The sequence below is a fragment of the Polypterus senegalus genome, chromosome 5, assembly GCF_016835505.1.
Source record: "Polypterus senegalus isolate Bchr_013 chromosome 5, ASM1683550v1, whole genome shotgun sequence".
In the NCBI taxonomy this organism is placed as follows: Eukaryota; Metazoa; Chordata; class Cladistia; order Polypteriformes; family Polypteridae; genus Polypterus; species Polypterus senegalus.
Genome location: NC_053158.1, coordinates 19,607,382 through 19,626,898, shown reverse-complemented (window position 1 = coordinate 19,626,898; position 19,517 = coordinate 19,607,382).

Genomic DNA, 19,517 nt, shown 5'->3' with positions numbered 1-19,517 from the left:
ACTTAGCAATTAATATGACAAACTTTAATTGAAAATTATAGTAAGGTTAAAAAAAGACAATTATAGTAAGGTGAAAGAAAAAACACCAAATGCAAACATCAGTGTATTTCCTTAAAGACGACTCTATTATTTTATCTTTTTCTTGAGAATGGCAACAACAGTCACAAACTACTTACATGGTGTTTATGGTAGCACTATTGATTCTGACCCTGAATGAGAAATTACCAAAATGTAAAGTTAACAGTGATTTTCTGATGTGGTTTTTGTTATGGAATTATATAAATAAAATGTAAAAAATATTTTTTCATAGCACAGTGTTATAATATTCATGCAATCTTGCAAGCGTCACTCTAGAATTACCTTTTAGGTGAATGGCCTTTCTTGGTGAAGGCGTCCATAATGCACAACTTAAACCTGAAAAACAAAATGCAATACTTTGAGGGCAAATGTTGACTTCACTACATTATCAATCTGTTCATGAAATACTGATATGTAATTTGTTGGAAAAAAGACACAATCAAGCTGTAGGCTCCACAGAACTGACTGATTTCCAAATCATGAAAACGATCCTTGAAAACATCTACTGCACATACCTGCATGTTGTAAAGAGGCTGCCCTGTCAGTGGGGCTGTACATTTGTTTGGGTCCTGTAAAAAAAAAGTTTAATTTAAATACCTTGATCTAACATCAGCATGCATATACATATTCTTTTGAATGAATGAACAGAATGTTTACTGAGCACAGAGAGTGTACTGAGCAAAGACAACATACTTTCAGTATGAAAAGTGCCATGCCTGTGGCTGAAAAGGTGGGAAACTGCTGAAAGCAAGATTACCAAAATGCATACACAGTATTTCCACAGTGATGGCACCACTGTTTTATCTTTTCATGTTTGCCCTGAGAACTGATGCATCAATCACAAGGGTAGTGATATTTTTTTTTCATCTGATTGGGATTTTTTTTTTAAATGACAAGTAGGCAGGTTCTGTGATGTTATCTTTGATATGCACTTTCCTGGTTAAAAAAAGTAGAAATTAAACATATCACATGCTAACCATTTAGTACTTCTTTAGTACAGGACATCTTAACTGACAAGACATCTTAATTTTATTAAGTCTCGGAGGTTATGAGGCTTCTGGCAGTTTGTCATCATCTTCGTCACTTGATGAAAGTGCAGCATTGTACTTTGGTCTACTTTGGTCTAAAATTGGATTTTCCAGTTTGCACAAAACAATATCACAGTTGACCAGTTGATATTGTGACAAGAATAACACGAAAACATCAAAAACGTTTGGAGCAGCCACTCATATATTGTGCCCTGGCTGCAAAAGGGTTGTTTTTTGATAAGTTGTGTTCAGGTTTGAGTCCAGAACAAAACTGATTAGAGAGTGAGAATGTGGCGGCTTTAAAGTCTGGGACAGGAACTGATGTCTTAAGGACAGAAAGTGTGTCATCAATGGTGCTAGAACTGGAAGTGACATCTTCAGGACTAGAAGTGACATCATCAATGGTGCTGGAAATGGAAGTGACATCTTCAGGACCGGGAGCGACATCATCACTTAGTGCTGGAACCAGAAGTGCTGCCTTCAGAATCGGAAGTGGCGTCATCAATAGCACCAGTTCCAAAAGTGATGTCATCAATGGCACCGGTACCTAGCAGGATTTCCCGTGGATGGTCTGCAGAGGATTGAGAGAGAAAGTCAGTGCAGCTCGTCATCCCCTGGTCTAGCATGGTACTACTATTATTCAGGCCCTTAGCTGCCTCCCAATCACATGTATGTGACAATATGAATATCTTGTGAAATTTCATGTCTTAAATTCTCTCCTCCTTGTGCTTTCTGGATCTGTGTTCAAGGTTAATCCGTTTTCTGACCGAAGCAAGTAGTCATGAGACTTCTCATATGAATTTGAAAAACAACAAAAAATGGCTTTTTTAATTGCGATATTACCAAAATTGGCAAAAATTGCACTAAATAGTATTTACCCAGATTACTGATATGCAGATGTGAATTGATGCCTCTCTTCTGTAGATAGTTAGCCAATAATAACTGAAAAAGATACACTTAAGATCCCTTCTCTATGAATGAAGATTATTTCCTTGTTAAAATGTCTGCTTCCACAATTCGGCTTGATGTGCCTTAACTTCCCAGCCTGCTGGCGCCCCTGCTAAACAATAGTGGTGCACTTGTCTGCAATTGGTTATTTGAAGTTTCCATTTTTAGTGACAATAAATGGAACAGCCCATGAGACCTTTTATAACGCAAGTTTCTGAAATATTTGGTTTGTTGTGAGCATAAAGAGGAGTTTCTATGCGTTGAAAACATCCAGAGATTTTTTTTTCCATTTGGTTGCCCGTAAAACCCGCATACCCATCTAATGTTCATCACCAGTGCAAAAACTGCATGGAGGAACTACAGCCCCTTTCCAGCCAGCTTCAAAACTTTGCAGTGGTTCCACTAAATAGTGTGAGTATACAACTGCTGCTTTCAGACTATCAGAAGAAAATTTTGCTTCTTAGTAAAAATGCCTGAGTTCTAGAAGTGTTGTCTCCAAAGAATTAATAAATGTACCAGTAAGATCCGGGCAACTGAATGGTTTTAATATTGATGGTGTGAGGACGCCCTTTTGCAGAGAGGACCTGGGGGGGTGGACATATCACCAGCAGTACCTTCCCCGGGATACAAGAGGGCATCTCCCCTGGTTTACTTCTAAGCTCCAGTCCCGTGGCCACCACCAGGAGGCGCCTGAACAGTTCCGGAGCCGTGAGCTACAGCACTTCCGCCACACCTAGAAGTGCTGCCGGAACTTGATCAAGGAGCATCTGGAACACTTCTGGGTGTGGTATAAAAGAGGCCACCTCACTCCAGCAAGCAAGCCGGTGTCGGGAGGAACAGACAGAGCTTGTGGGAAAGGAGTAGAGATGGTCGGAGAATAGAAGGAAGGAAGGAGCTTAATTGTGGTTTGTGCATTGTGCTGTACCAAAGAACAATAAAAGTGTATGTTCTGGACATTATTGATCTGTGTGTCTGTCTGTAGCCGGGCTAATCTTCTACAATGGTTATTAAAATGCAATATGTTTAAATTACAGTTATTGTTTGGCTTATCAGAAATGCTTGTTCCACTTAACATCTTCAGTGGTCCATTTTTGCTGATACGTTGGCCCAATATTTAGACCCCTCTGCTGTCAAAACAATTTGACTAGTTTACATCAGATTGAAACAAAAATATTAATACACTCTTATAGAGGCAGCATATTGGCCTAAATTGCATTGATGTTTTGTTTTCATTTGAAGTAATTTACCACAACTCTGATCAAATTACATCTTTAGCTATTTTTTCGGCGCATATTCACCTTAGGTAAAACAAGATCAAATTTAGGCATCGGACTGCTTGTCTGAGAATAAAGCAGCCCGTGATCAATGAATTTTGCCTGTTGACCTTGCAATTAATAAATGCTGCCAGTGGACCATCGCAGGACCACCAGCTATAATAGTGGTCAGCTAGCCATCAGAGGACCGATGTTAACCCGCTGGATGGTTACCACTAGAGTTCTAACATCTGCAAGCCGCTGATGAGCCACTAACTCTACCGAGTGGCGAGCCACCAGCAAGTGGGCCACTGGATAAAAAGTCTGTTGCTGTCTCCCCATGTTTGCTTACTGGGATTGTGTTTTAATAGGAGAAGGTCTCTGATTTTAACCTCATTTTAAAGGATTATTTATTTCCTGGAATTTAGACTCCCCATTGACCCTATTTTTGCAGGTTATTTATTTATTTTAGAGGTTTTTTTAAACTGCACTATTTTGAACACTTTTTGATTTTGAGTTTTTAATAAAAGCACTGTGCGCTGGTTTACACCCATCCTTTGTTGACTGTGTATGTGTCCTCGATTGCCGTGGCCCATCCAGTTACGTTATCAACAGTGGCGGATTTAAAGGGCTCCCAAATAAGCTAAATGGAGTGTAGAGCTGAACCGCACCATCACAGACATTTCCAAAAAAACCAAAACAGATCACTTACAGCCTGTCTTCCTCTTGCCTGCTCTTTAACCGTTCGTTCCCTTCTCCAGTTGCTGTAGCTGCCTTCCTACCTAGCTCCAAAGCTGCTCTTCGCTAATCACGGACTCCCCTTTTATTTGCTCAGAAGCATCGTTAATTAACCCTGACCCCTGTCTCTCTAGGGAGAAGCCCCCAGCTCTCACAAAGTGCTTATCTCGAAGACTCTCCACCAATTCTGCTTGCACTTGCCACAGCCCATGCAGTAGCGACACATGCCACAATACCTATATTTCCTTGAACATAAATTCTGCCCTCCTTTACTTCAGGCCGGAAAATTTCTCAATTACTTTCTGATTAAATTGAGTCATTTCAGTAAGCAATGCTTGCCAGAAAAGTTAGCCTCATACTATTGTCTAGATCAGTGGTTCCCAATTGTTTTTATTTTCTGTAGTGACACACTTTTTGTAACCAAAATCATTCCAAGGCACAGCACCACAAACACATGTACAGTGTATCCCATACATGTGCTCAACTGCCCGAAAGGGGGCAAGACTACCAGAGAAGCCAGGATAAAAAGGAGCCCCAAAATCAGCATTCCCAAAGACAGCTCCAAACTGCTTCGACCCTTTGCCTGCCCCTCTCTGCCTCAGAGACAATTCGTATACCCACTATCCACCAGTGGCGTGAGGCTCGCTGGTAACCACACACCCAAGTCAGATGGAGTCTAGCGGCCAGGAGACAAGCCTGAAATGCTCTAACATGGCAATCACAGAGCTGCTTTTATGCCAGCTTCTCTAGGTAGACCTATCCTCCTCAGACAGGTCTCGACCACAGTCTGTTTGTAATCTCAGCCTCAATCACAATCACTCAAGATAGGCTGGTCTTGTCCCTCCTTAAAGTCGCACTCACTCGTCTTTAGTTACTTTAGTGGTGGATGTAAAATGTGAAACATTGATGCAAACACGAAACAGTGCGTCAATGACTGTCCAGCCACATTAGATTAAAAAAAGCTAAAACAATACTAATTTGTTGCCAATAAATATGAAAGTGTCCGGGGCACAGAGAACTGAAAGCAACCAATTAAAGTGCATCCTAAGGTAAGCTGCTTGCAAAAGATCAAGGACTTACCTACACTCTGATGTGGCCGGCACCCTTCACTCAGGAAAAGTAGATATTCACAGAGAAATTAAACAAGTACAAGTTGGAAGCAGTTTTTAATGGATGTTGACATGCAGTGACAACAAAGAGAGAAAGAGAGAGGTTGAGAGCATACGATAATTACAGCACATTGCTGGACCCACCACATGGAGAACCACCCGGATTGAGATCCAAGTTCAGGTGTGCAATGGGTGACACCTCAGCAACATACTGAACAATGTGAGGGTTTTTTACAGTGGCTGGAGTGCAAATTCTGCCACCAAACCCCCAAGTTTTCCCAGTAAGTTGGGGGACCTGCTTGCAGATGGAGCAATTGAAGGTTAAGGGCCTTGCTCAACAGCCCAACGGAGAACAATCATTTCTGCCGTTTATGGGATTCAAACCGGCGAACTTCTGATTGCTGGCACAGATCCCTAGCCTCAGAGCCACCGCTTTACCCTAAATAAACAAATTTATTTAATAATTATTTTGCATTACCTAATTCATTTAAGTACAGTTTTTAAAATATTTGGTGGGGAGGAGCAACACCCCAGTGCCCAGCATTACAAGCCGCCACTGTTTAATGACCAATTCATGTAGAAAAACAGGTCATTCCAAAGGTTTCACATACTTTTTCATTCTTCTATACAGTGGAGAAAGGGAGAAGAGCCAAATTAAAAACGATGACAGGAGATAAACTGTGAGGTGAACAGAGACTACAAAGAATAGTTTGGCTGCAGGAAAACCCTTGAACAACAAAGCTTAGGTGGAGGACACCAAAGGATAATTTTTTTTGATTGAATTTCCAGGACAATGGTTGCAGACATCAGCAGTCTCCATGCAGCTTACATTACATTAGGCTTGCAATGATAGCTTGTAACCATTGTAAGGAGACAAGCTGAGACGAAATGAAAACAGTTGCTGAACCACAAGACGCAGGTGGCTACCTGAAGGGGAAGACATTGTATGAGTTGAACTGTGACTCAGATAATGGCAGAAACGGCCTCAGAAAACAGCTGCTGTCAAGCCACATCAGAACTCAGGAGATATGATTGAGAGAATACCAGCGTGGATGCAAACTGCAAGACCTCAGGCCAAAGCTGGCATAGATACTGCAGGCAGTGCTATCAACTTGGAACACACATACTGTATGTGCGGCAATCATTTATAGATAGCCTTGGGAAGTGAAATCCCACACAGCAGTTGGTCATGTAACATCAACCAGGTGCACCATCTGGAGAAGTGGCTGCAGGCACAAGTGAAGCTACTAAGAATGTGATTTTGGTTAGGTATGCCAAGCTAATTGAAAGGAGTTGGGAAAAACATTGTCTAGAACAATGAAATGGAGGAGGATGATGGAGAGGACTCTTGGTTAAAAGTTTTCTGAAAATAACATAGTTCAAGTCATCAGTTCTACTCTTAAAAGTAGAACTATAGAAAACCACTGTCACAAGAACAGACAAAGATTTCAAAAAGAGTTGGGGCAGCCACCCGTATATTATATCCTGGCTGCAAAATTGGAATAAATGGAGTACGGACATGTACAGATCAGAGTCCAAAACAGAACTCACAGGATAGAGGGAAAATGACGGCTTTAAAGGCCAGTACAGGAAGTGACATCATCCAAAGGGCTGGAAACAGAAGGGTCTTCGTCCATAGGCTTGGGACCGGAAGTGATGTCATCAAAGTGGTCAGAACCAGGAGTGATGTCTTCAGGTCCGGAACCGGAAGTGATGTTATCAGGCCTAGAACTGATGTGGCCTGGTGGAATTTCCCATGAACGGTCTGCAGGAAAGTGAAAAAAAGAGTCAGTGCACTCCACCACCCCCGGTCTGATGTGGAATTACTCTTGTTCAGGCCTTTTAGCTGCCTTCCATGCGTACGTGTGTGACACCTCAAAAATGTGGATATCTGAAGCACATGTATGACCAAAATATTGCTGTTCTCATTCTCGTGTTCAGTTCATTGCTGAATTCCACTTAAGAACAGATTATCCACCTGAAACTTAGCATGTTCTGGCTTGGCCAGTACTTGGATGGGAGACCATCAAGGAAAAGCTTCAGCTGCTGCTGGGAGAAGTGTTGGTGAGACCATCAGGGGTCGCTTGCCCCATTGCAGTGATGAGGACACTGTGCTGTAAAATTTGACGTGGATGAGATGTTAAAGCTGAGGTCCAGACTCTTTAAAGAAGTGAAAAGAGTAGGGTTTTCCCCATGTCCTGACTTAACTGGTCATCATGGCCTGGACATCCTGGCCTCTTAATCATCCCCTGTCTGATATTAATAATGATACATTTTATTTATAATTAGCTAATCATCTCTCTCACCCCTTCACCACCTGGTAGCTAATGTGTGGTAAGCGTACTGGTACAATAAAGGCTGCCATTGCATCATCCACGTGGATGCAACATATTGGTGGTGGTTGAAGTGGCTCCCCTCTGTCTATGTAAAGCACTTTGAGTGGTTAGAAACAATAGGCCTACACTAATAACACACAAAAAATTATAACCTTTAATGTCTTTAATGAGCACGCCCATCCAACATTCACAGTGTGCTGTAGAAAAAGTAAGTGAATACAGTAATCCCTCTTTATATCGCGCTTCGACTTTCGCGGCTTCACTCTATCGCGGATTTTAAATGTAAGCATATCTAAATACAATATATATCACAGATTTTTCGCTGGTTCGCAGATTTCTGCGGACAATGGGTCTTTTAATTTATGGTATATGCTTCCTCAGTTTGTTTGCCCAGTTGATTTCATACAAGGGACGCTATTTGCGGATGGCTTAGAAGCTACCCAATCAGAGCATGTATTACATATTAACTAAAACTCCTCAATGCTATAAGATATGCTTCCCGCGCGGTGCTTGATTGTTTGCTTGTCTCTGCCTCTATCTCACCCTCTCTGACATTCTCTGCGCCTGACGGAGGGGGTGTGAGCAGAGGTGCTGTTTGCACAGAAGCTGTTTTCTGAAAAGATACTGACGCTCCTCTAAAAAATGCTGCTTTATTGCGGTGTTTCGGCATATTTAAAAGCACAAAAACACATGTATTGATTTTTTTATTGTTTGCTTTAATCTCGCTCTCTCTCTCTGACGTTCTCTGCGCCTGACGGAGGGTGTGAGCAGAGGGGCTGTTTGCACAGAGGCTGTTTGCTTAGAAGATACTGAGGCTCCTCTAAAAAATGCTGCTTTATTGCGGTGCTTCTGCAAACTTAAAAGCACACGTATTGATTTTTTGATTGTTTGCTTTTCTTTGCCAGCGTTCGCTCTCTCTCTCTGAAATTCTCTGCTCCTGATGCAGACACTCCTTTGAAAAGAAGATATATTTGCATTCTTTTAATTGTGAGAAAGAACTGTCTTCTCTGTCTTGTCATGGAGCACAGTTTAAACTTTTGACTAAAGGGTGTTATTTCATGTCTAGAGGGCTCTAATAATGTTAACAGTGTGGGAGAGTTTATAAGGGCTTAAAATATATAAAAATAACTACACAAACATATGGTTTCTACTTCGCGGATTTTCATCTTCTGGAATGCAACCCCCGCGATCGAGGAGGGATTACTGTACTTGGCTTTAATAACTGATGGAGCTTCCTTTGGCAGCAATAACCTCAAACAAGGACTTCCAGTAGCTGCAATTTAGACCTGTACAATATTCAGGAGGAATTTTAGACCATTCTTTGTTGCAGAAACATTTCAGTTCAGTCTGTTGTGAATGGCTCTCTTGAGGTCATTCTATAGCATCTCCGTTGGGTGAATGGCTGAGCTACCAGGCCACATCAAAAAGAAGATTTTCTTTAAGTGAACCCATTCTGTAGTAGATGTACTTAAATGTTTAGGGTCATTGTCCTGCTGTACCAAACAACTTCTACTGAGCTTCAGCTGGCAAACAGCCACCCTAACATTTTCCCGTAGAATACCTTGATAATCTTGGGAATTCATTCTCTCTCAATGATGGCAAGTTGTTCAAGACCTGAGACAGCAAAACAGTTACAAATCATGATGCTCCCTCCACCGTACTTCATCACTGGGATGGTGTTTTCCGTTGGTATGCATATGTACTGCAGTTTATTTTTATCAAGCAATTCATCCTTAGTTTTATCAGCCCACAAAACATTTTCCAATGTTTTGTTTGGTTAGCAGTAGCTTCCTTTGTGGTGTCCTGCTATGGGCACCATTTCTATTCAATGTTTTGCATATGATAGACTTATGACCAGCGATGTTAAGCTGTTTGAGTGGTTTCTTAAAGCCTTTAGCTGATACTTTGGGGTTCTCTTTTTACCTCACTGAGCATTCTGCGTTGTACGTTTTGAGTCATCTTGGTTCTACAGAGAGCAGCCACTGTAGTAAATCATCTTCATCTATACACAGTTTATCTAACTGTGGACTGATGAATAGCTAAACTTTTTGAAATTAGAGTGGTGCCTCATACTTCCTACATTTCAAAGTTCAAATGGTAAATTCAAGAGAAATTTGATCCGAAGATCAGGCAGTGCTTCCGTGTTCAAACTATGAGCATTGTGAAAAGGTAGCAACATGATGGCATTTACACAGTGAGTGTAAACGTCTTCTGTTGTGCACCCAATTCGTCTCTCGCTCTCGCTATGAAAGCATCTCATGCGTTATGCTTGTGTGTTTTCAGTGCATTTATCACTTTATTTTTGGTGTGTTTGTTTATATATATATATATATATATATATATATATATATATATATATAGTCATAGCTTGAGTAGGAGACCGGAAGGATCTTGGCGCACCTTAACTTTCTCCCTATGCTTTCTTGCAGGAAAAAAGACACTCCACCACTATAAGCCGGGTTTGCCCGCACTGCGCTTACTTCCGCCCTTCCTCCTCCATCTTTTCCTGACGTCATCGATCCCATCCTCCCTCACGGTTCCTTCCCAGCATTCCTCCACTTCCGGCTCCTCCTCCATAAAATGGCCGCCGACGCCATGATTCGCCGTCGCGCATATGAACAACTGTTTTGTTTATATTTTTGACCGTATTTTTCATATATTGTGGAGTGTCGACAATATACGGGGCCGGAAAACCCCAAACCTTTTTGTTGTCTCCTGCTATCTCTTTTACTCTGGCGTAGTCGGCAGGATAGAAGATCCCCAGAAATGACCGAGGGATAGGACCTTAACACCAGGCTGCAGGGGATGAATGCCCAACTCCAAGCCCTGCAGCAAGTGCAAGCCGCTACCACCCGGGAGTTGGAGGCTACGAAGGCCCGGCTGGCAGAAGCCTAAAGAGCGAGACCAGACCCGCCCAGACCGACGCCTCCCCCTTTGGTGCCTATGACAGAGGCTGATGACGTGGAGTTGTACCTGGGCATTTTTGAACGGACGGCCACCCGGAACGAGTGGCAGCGGACCGAGTGGGCGTCCATTCTGGCGCCTTACTTGAAGGGACCCGCGCAGCGGGCCTGTTATGACCTTCCCAAGGAGGAGGCCACGAACTACGACCTCCTCAAACCGGAGATCCTGACCCGCTACGGCAACACGCTGGGCCAGCAGACGGCAGAGTGGAGGAACTGGCAGTTCGACCCGGAAAAACCTGCCCGTGCCCAGGCCTTCGAATTCTGGGGCAAGATGGGCCGTTGGCTACGGCCAGAGGGACCCCAGGCCCAGAGAGTTGTAGAGCAGGTGGCCTGTGAGGGCCTTGTGAACACCATGCCCAGTTCCCTCGCCCAGCAGGTCCGGCGGCATGCTTACAAGGACATGCCGGGTCTCCTGGAAGTCCTCGAGCATCAGCTCGCAGTTCTCCGTGTCGGGGGGTCAGAAAGGTCAGCTCGTGGGAACCGACAGGGGTGGGCGGCCACCCCCGAGCCCCCTCGATGCACTGCGGAAGCGCCGTCAAGGCCTAAAGAAAAACTGGCCTCTCCGCGCTGTTACAAGTGCGGCGAAGCCGGGCATCTGCTGCCAGCCTGCCCCCTGAACATCATGGCGGAGCCGATGGACTGCACCTGGGCATCTTCGAACAGGTACTGTACCCCGCCGCATCCCTTGGCGAGTCCGAACATGGGAGTGGTATTGTTGAATGGGCACGCGGTGGTGGCTTTGTTTGATTCCGGCAGCAACATAACCATTGTCGCTCACCGTTATGTGTTACCATGACAGTGGCTTAAACAACACCTACAAGTCACTTGTGTGCACGGAGAGACCAAGTCGTATCGTTCCGCACAATGTTATATCACCTGGAAGGGGGAGTTAACCAAATTGATGGTCGCTGTGCTGCCCGAACCCCCCTATCCGGTGATTTTGGGACATGACTGGTCAGAAAAAAACTGCGGTAAGACACTCGCCGCTCCCGGGGCCTCATTGGATCTGGTTATGAGGGGGAAAGGCGCCCCTCCCGCGGTCTCCACGCCGACTCCGCCGGGGAAGGGACAAGCCAGGGAACTCTTCCGGTGTCCAGGTCACAAGAGTCTCTCGGTAGCTTGGATCACCAATTTCGATCCACGCCGGCCTCATTTAAGAGGGAGCAGTGGAACGATGATTCCCTGCGGTTTGCCCGGAATGTGGTGGTTCTGCCAAACAGCTTACAAGCTGACGGTTCCACACCACACAAGCCCTTTTTTGTACTTGAGAACGATCTGCTGTATCGGGTGGCAACCCACGAGGGCGAGGTGCGGAAGTTGCTGCTAGTTCCGCGTACCTTCCGGCGGGAGATATGCGAACTAGCTCACGCTCACCTCCTTGACCCCCACCTCGGGGCCGAAAAGACCTTGGAGAGGATTAAGCTAAGGTTTTACTGGCCTGGGATTAACGAGGATGTCCGGCGCTTCTGCCAATCCTGTCCAGAGTGTAAGACCCGCCAGATTCCCAGGAGGAACCGCGCTCCTCTTGTCCCTATACTCCTGATCGATGTTCCCTTCGAGAGAATAGGGGTCGACTTAGTATGACCCCTCGAGCCCTCGAACCGTGGCCATAAATACATATTGGTTATGGTGGATTACGCCACCCGATACCCAGAGGCGGTTCCCCTGCGCTCCGCTAACACCAAAAATATCGCACGGGAATTAGAGAGTTTATTTTCCAGAGTGGGTATACCCAAAGAAGTCCTCACGCACCAGGGTACACCCTTTACCTCGGATACGTTCAGGGAGGTGGCCAAATTACTGGAAATAAAGCACCTGAAAGCATCTGTCTATCACCCGCAGACAGACAGGTTGGTGGAGCGATTTAACCAGACGCTTAAGCAGATGCTCTGCAAGGTAGTCGACGCGGACGGCAGGAACTGGCTAAAGCCGGCCTCCGCATAAACCCTTGAAAATGTTTTTTTTGGCTTAAAGGAGGCCAATTATTTAGGCTACCTCGTGGGGCGGGGACAAGTGAGACAGCAGTGTACAAAAATCGAAGACATCTTGGAATGGCCTCGTCCCGAATACCAAGAGGCAGGTGCGGGCTTTCTTGGGGTTAGCGGGGTACTACCGCCGGTTCGTGCCCCGTTTCTCTGAAAGAGCAGTACCCTTGACCAATTTGACAAAGAAGGGTGCTCCCTTAAAGGTGGTGTGGAACGATAAGGCGGAACACGCATTCAGTGACTTGAAGAAGGCCCTAACCTCGGCACCTGTATTGAGGATGCCCGATTTTGGGCTCCCTTTTATTCTCCAGACCAACGCTTCGGACACAGGCCTGGGCGCCGTGTTGAGCCAAAGCGTCGACGGTGTCGAGCACCCCATAATGTACCTGAGCCGGAAACTGATGGACCGGGAGACCCAGTATGCGGCGGTGGAGAGGGAGGCCTTGGCCATTAAGTGGGCGGTGACCTATCTCCGTTATTACCTGCTAGGTCGCGAATTCACTCTGGTGACTGATCACGCTGCACTTCAGTGGATGTCCCTACATAAAGAGTCGAATCCGCGGGTCACCAGGTGGTTTCTGGATTTACAACCCTATAAATTCACCGTCACTTATCGTCGGGGCACCCTTCAGGCCAACGCCGAAGCCCTCTCTCATATCCACGACCTCTCGGTTAGGTCCGCCCGACCTGACTGTCCTGGGCTAAGGGGGGGATCGTGTCACGCACGCGCGAGTAGGAGACAGCGGAAGGATCTTGACGCACCTGGGAAGACATTCACCAGCAGGGAATGGCGGGGTACTAACTTTCTCCCTATGCTTTCTTGCAGGAAAAAAGACGCTCCACCACTATAAGCCGGGTTTGCCCGTACTGCACTTACTTCCGCCCTTCCTCCTCCATCTTTTCCTGACGAAGCACCAACTGTGTAGCCGGAAGTCCTCTGGGTGTTCTTGCTCCTCTTTCCCAGAGCACTTCCTGATGTGCCGGAAGTGCTGAGGTCCAGGGCTCCCAAGGCACCGGGGCGACCCCTGGCGGTGATCATGGGCCCCTACAGGGTTGGGCTTCCAAGCCCCCAACCCGTGGCATCCAAAGCAAACACTTCTGGTCCCTCAAGGCGACATGTGCTTAAGGCAGGTGACTTCCATTCCAAACAGTAACCTTTCTGTAGCCGCCGGAGTATAAGGTGAGATCAAGCACGGGGAAAATGTGTGCCGAAAGAAATCTTTCAGTCCAAAAGTTCATTTTAAAAATTATTTAGTTAAAGTTAAAAGCAAATAATCCACACAAGAATAAAAGAAAAAATAGTTAAACACATAGAATAAAAGGCAAAAAAAAGGAAAAATATATCTTCTCTAAACTTAGCTTTTCTTGAGAAACTTTAGCTATTTCTGTACTTAAAAGTTCTTTACTTCTTCTTTACTTAAAGATTCTTATTTTCTTCTATACTTAAAGGTTCTTACCTTCTTCTTCTGTACATTTTAAACGTATGGCTATGCACTTAAATAAGTGCTGTTTTACGTTGCATAGGCCCATTGGCACGTGCCCAGGCACGAGAGACATGGTTTAACACCATATGCCTTCTATACCTTACACATGGCAAGGCCGGTCCCTAACTGAAAAAATAGGTTTAGTAGAGCAGATAGAATATACCAATTTTACTCAACTTATGGGGGTTATAGGAACCTCCCATATATTATGCTTTGTCATCTAGTAAAATATTCATGAATCTTATATAACTAGGAAAATGGCTCTTACACTTTCTCTTCCTCTCCACCAGCCAAAAGGGACATCAGCACTCCTCACTAAGGAAGAGAAAATGCAATTTTCATTTTATTATACAGTATTTATGTATTTTATTAATTGTTTTCATGTTTTAATTTACCATTGAGGGCATTTAATTGTGATATTTTTACTTTAAATTATGTGTATTTGCTGTTTAAGTTTATCGAAATGGGTATTGTTTAGGGTCTGGGAACAGATTGATTCACTTTCCATTATTCTAAAAGGGAAATTTGATGCAGACTTTGAACACTTCAGAGTTCAAACGGTCTCCAGAAATGAATTAAGTTCAAAGTATAAGGCAGCACTGCACTTTCTAACTCAAAAAGTTCCTCTTTAATGCAAATCAACAATTCTTGCTCACAGATTCAAGGCAACTTATAACATTTATGACACAACTGGTTATATTTCTTTTGGTTTTCCAGTCTGAGCACAGGCAGGCAATGATTTGCTCACACATTGTCAGTAACAGGATTTGATCCCACAACCTCCGTGTTTGATGCCCAAAGCCTTAACCACTACACCACACTTCCTGCCAGTGAGGCCTCCTTCCCATCAACTGATGCTTCTTCTGAAATGCACACTCAAAATGTATGAGCCTTTTTTTTAATCAGTCGAAGTATCTCTAAACCACACCTCCAGTATCGTTTCATTGGTTGGACTCCATGTTTGCTAACTTTTGCCTCCAGTTAGCTTTTGTTGAAGTCATCAGCCTTAGGGGTTCACATACTCTTCTCTACCTACACTGTAAATGTCTAAATGATGTACTCAATATGCACAAGAACAATTTAATAATTTGTGAGTTATTAGTTAAAGCAGACTGTGTCTGTTCATTAATGCAACTTAGGTGAAGATCAAACCATATTTTAAGACAAATTTATACATAAATAGGTTGTTTCCAAGGAGTTCAATAACTCTGTCTTGCAATTGTAAGGTCCATTTTAATCCATTGTTATAAATATGATGTCTGTACAAAAATTCCAAATATCAAAATCTTCGATTCTATTTCAAAATAAGAGCAATTTAAAAAACCTTAATTGGCCCAGAGAAATATGAAGAAATACGCTTAGCTATTTAGTTTGATATTTTTTACTAACAGAATATTGAAATGACCTTCTTCTTTATTTCCATATCTTCTTTTTCTCTATTTTGCATTATAGTGTTTGAAATGCCAATCAAACACTATAATGCAAAATAGTTTTGAAATTTAATTTATGTTATTTTATCGTCAACATAATTTCAAAGCATATTTCTTATATTAATTTCAAGCTGTCTGTCATAAGGGTTTGTAAAAGTCAGTGTTTTCGAAGTGACTTGTTCACAGAGATGGCTCACTAGTGGGAGGTAATCATATTTCCATTCATATCTTGCCCAAGGCCTTTGCCTCCTGGTGTTTTTATTTATTCTCTCCCACTGTTTCAATGTCTGAAAGCAAATTGCACATTTCATTACGACCAACTCGCATTTCTCCTGACCTGTTGCCAATAAGGAAAAGGGAACTCAGCCAGTAAAGCTACTCATTGAGCTTGTTTTCTCATTGTGGCTGCTGTTATAAACTACAGACTGAAATACTGAAAATAGAGACACTTATGACAGTGGAACATTTTTTAACTGCTGAGACAAATTTACATGCACAGTGATGTCAATTTATTGAATCGGTAGATAGATAGATAGATAGATAGATAGATAGATAGATACTTTATTAATCCCAATGGGAAATTCACAATATATAATATTATAAACAGTTAATTTCCCACAGTAAGAAAATATGTGGTTATCAAGATGGTGAAAATAAATATATTTACTGTGGGTGGAATCCTCACTTGTACTGTATGTGTTAAGGCAGCGTAAATTGACCATATCTGAGTCATAATATTGTAGCGCCCCCTGAGTCTGGATTTGAGAGGTGCATACTCCTCATGTGGCTTTGAACTCTCAGAGGCAGACGGGAATTCTTGAACAAGTCGGCTATATAGCAGCCCCATGAGCAGCAACTGGGGAATGGTGTACGCAGGCACAGCACTTAGAGAGCACTTCATACATGTTTGATGGCTGCTGAGGCCCATTGGCCCTTATGAATGGCCGTCAGAAAGCCTTGAATGTGAACACTGGCGTTAGGTCAGCTCACAGAGCTGAGGGAAAGTGTGGCATACATGTTGAAGCAGAGTGAAGCAGAGCCATGCCCTTGTTCGTGCAGAGGAAAAGCAATGCAACTCTGCTGCATTCCATTGTTAAATGATCTGCGGTATGTTTGGCACAGTCAGGCTTTTCGATATTCAATTTATCAGGGTGGCAGGTCACCACAGTCAGTCATGGCAACATCTAAGACAAGGCAGAACTAGCCTATCTCATGGCAGACCACTCTTACAACAGATATTGTATTGGTTAGTTGAACTTCATTGTCCATAAGTGGAAATTTGTTTTGATCCAGTCAGTAACATACACAAGCAAATTCCTACATCCATACATACAGACGAGGACAAATGTGTTGATACCCCTCCACGAAAAAAAAGAAACCATAAATGTCTCTGAAATAACTTGCAACTAACAAAAGTAATCGGTGCATGCCATTATTTATTCATCTAGCCTATATATATGAAACCCTAAGCCTAAAAGTGCAATAATTTTAAGTGTTTTTTGTCATGCTTTAAATCGGGCTAATTCTAAAACCTACATATGTATGTTTGGTATCATTATTTTCAAAATGTATTGAACTTTAATGTGATGTTGTTAGATTTTCAGATTCTCATTCTGTTTTTAAATGTGAAACTAAAAAACATCAAGAACTCATGTCCCACGAGATGAGACTTTGTGCCAAAAGATTTAACTACGCCCGGCACCTGAAATAAAAGACAAAGAGTATAACAACTGCTGTACACGATTTTAAATGTTCGAAGTGCTGCGTGACATGCAGATCATGCGGCACGGCAGCAGCAGTAAGCCAGCAGCTGATCGAGCAAAGTGGAGGTTAAAAAAAAAACTGTATTTGTTTCACATTGTATCACCATTTAAGAGGGGGTTTCTGAGGAGTGACCGTTGTTTCCTTGGGGTGCGTTCAGACCCCTCTACACAATGCGAGTGGCAGAGAAGCAAAGTGGCTGGCGCATAGTGCAGGCTAGTGGGGTTGGGGAGCGAAGCGAGCAGGGAGGGACACCCCCTAGTATTCAATAAAAATTAGACTTTGCTTTCGAGTTTTGATTCAGCAAAGTATTTCAAATAATAACTCAAATGCAAACGGCATGGACAAAAATGTGTGGACCCTGTTTCCTTTTAGGGGTGATAGCTCCCTAGTTGGAATAAGTTCTTTTTTAATTGTAGCGTTTTAAGTAACCGAAAACTATATAGATATGATATTAAAAGGCGATATCCCTTCCACTCCCTCTGTCCATCGGCTTCAAAGTGTTGGGCTGCTGTCCAAGTCTTTTTATACTGTCTTCTCCACGTGCAGGCCCTTACTTAGGTAAATAGTCCATTTCCAAACAAGGAAAGAAGATTTTCTGCTGACTGTTAACAGAGGACAAAATAGTATACACCTGCCTTTGGGCCTACTATACATTCCTCCACCTGTCTTTGTCTATCTTGACCTATGCTAGGCTTCTGAATGCTGAGAGCCCCTGCGAGCTAACTTTGGCCTAGCCTGTACATGTGAATGGATTTATAAAAGGATTTTTGTACAGAGCACAGTGACATTAAACTTATATTCTTATTACAGACCCTTAAACTAATATTTTGTTGCACAACCTTTAGTGTTTGCAATCACTGCCAATTTAAGCAATTCCTGGAGCTCTCCATGAGACTTCTGTACCTGTTCACAGGTCGTTTCGCCTACTCTTCCTGGGGCTGACTTTCCTCTTATAGCTACCTCTAAGGAGGTGGGCTACAATGGACCCTAAACATTTTAATATTTGCAACTGTTACCACAGGAACATCAAAGTGGAGATGGTCTTCTAACCTTTAAGCCTTTAACACGTTTGTCTTTGACTTTCTTTCTGATCTCCTCAGACAACTCTCTCCTTTGCTTTCTCTGTCCATGGTCAGTGTGGGATACACGATGATACCAAACAGAAGAGTGACACATTTTCTCCATTTAAATTGGCAGAATGATTGATTGCACGATTGGAGACGTGTGATATGAATACAAGAAAACAGCTATTTTGAAAAATCACTTGTATCCAACTATTTAGGATGTTTTTTTAGTTGTACCAACAAATGTGTCCAGGTCATTTTAGAATATTTTTGTTTTACTTTACTTGATGACATATCAAAGGCATGCTTGTATACAGGGGTTGATTGCTTTTCATTTCATCACTTTTCAGGAAACAGACGACACTTTTTCAATGAGTTGAGGGGACCAATAAATCTGTCCACATCTCTACAATACACACACGCACACATAAAAATAAAAAAATGAATATGTTTACAGTCAGGATAGTGACACAAATTTTATACATTTGGCTCTGTGATCTAAAATAAAGCAATCATTACATAATTGAAGTGTAGACTTTCAGATTTAATTTAAGGGGTTTGCCAAAAATATTGTATGTGCCGTTTAGGAATGAAAGCCATTCTTCTGCATAGCCCCAAACCCCATCCCCCCATTTCCGGAGGCTCAAAAGTATTTGGACATTTGACTGCCAAGCTATTCCATAGCTAGGTGGGAGCAGGTCCCTCATTATTTCATTAACTATTATGCAGGTAAAAGGTCTGGAATTGATTCCAAGTGTGGAATTTGTATTTGGAAGCTGTCACTGTGAGCTCACAATATGAGGTCCAAAGAGCTGTCTATGCAAGTAAACACAGGCCATCATTAGGCTGAGTAAACAAAACAAACCCTTCAGAAAGATAGCAGAAACACCAGGGGTGTGTATGCCCATTTCCTTGCACACTTTGAGATGTATAAAAACTAAACTTGGAGTAAAGTCACACACATTTTCACAGTAGCCGCATACCTTACATATGCATTTTCTGGTCAGTTTTGCAAACAGGTGGCACACAGCATCAAAGCAGTGCTACTCTTTCTGTGTCATTGATGTTTGTTTTTCATATTTACATCAATGTGTGCTGAAGTGACACCAGCTTTATAAAGGCAGACTTGGAGGTTTTGTGCTCTACCTGCTACTTTGCAAGTTCTGTCCACTCTTGGGTTTTTAACCACAGGAACTTTTCAACGTGAACTTGCTGACCGATCGTGTATTTCACGAACATCACTGAGTCGAACCATGCCAGCTATATAGGATGGTATTATCCGCTTGTCATTCAGATATATAAGATTTCCTTACAATGTGTTTGAACTGCGAAAC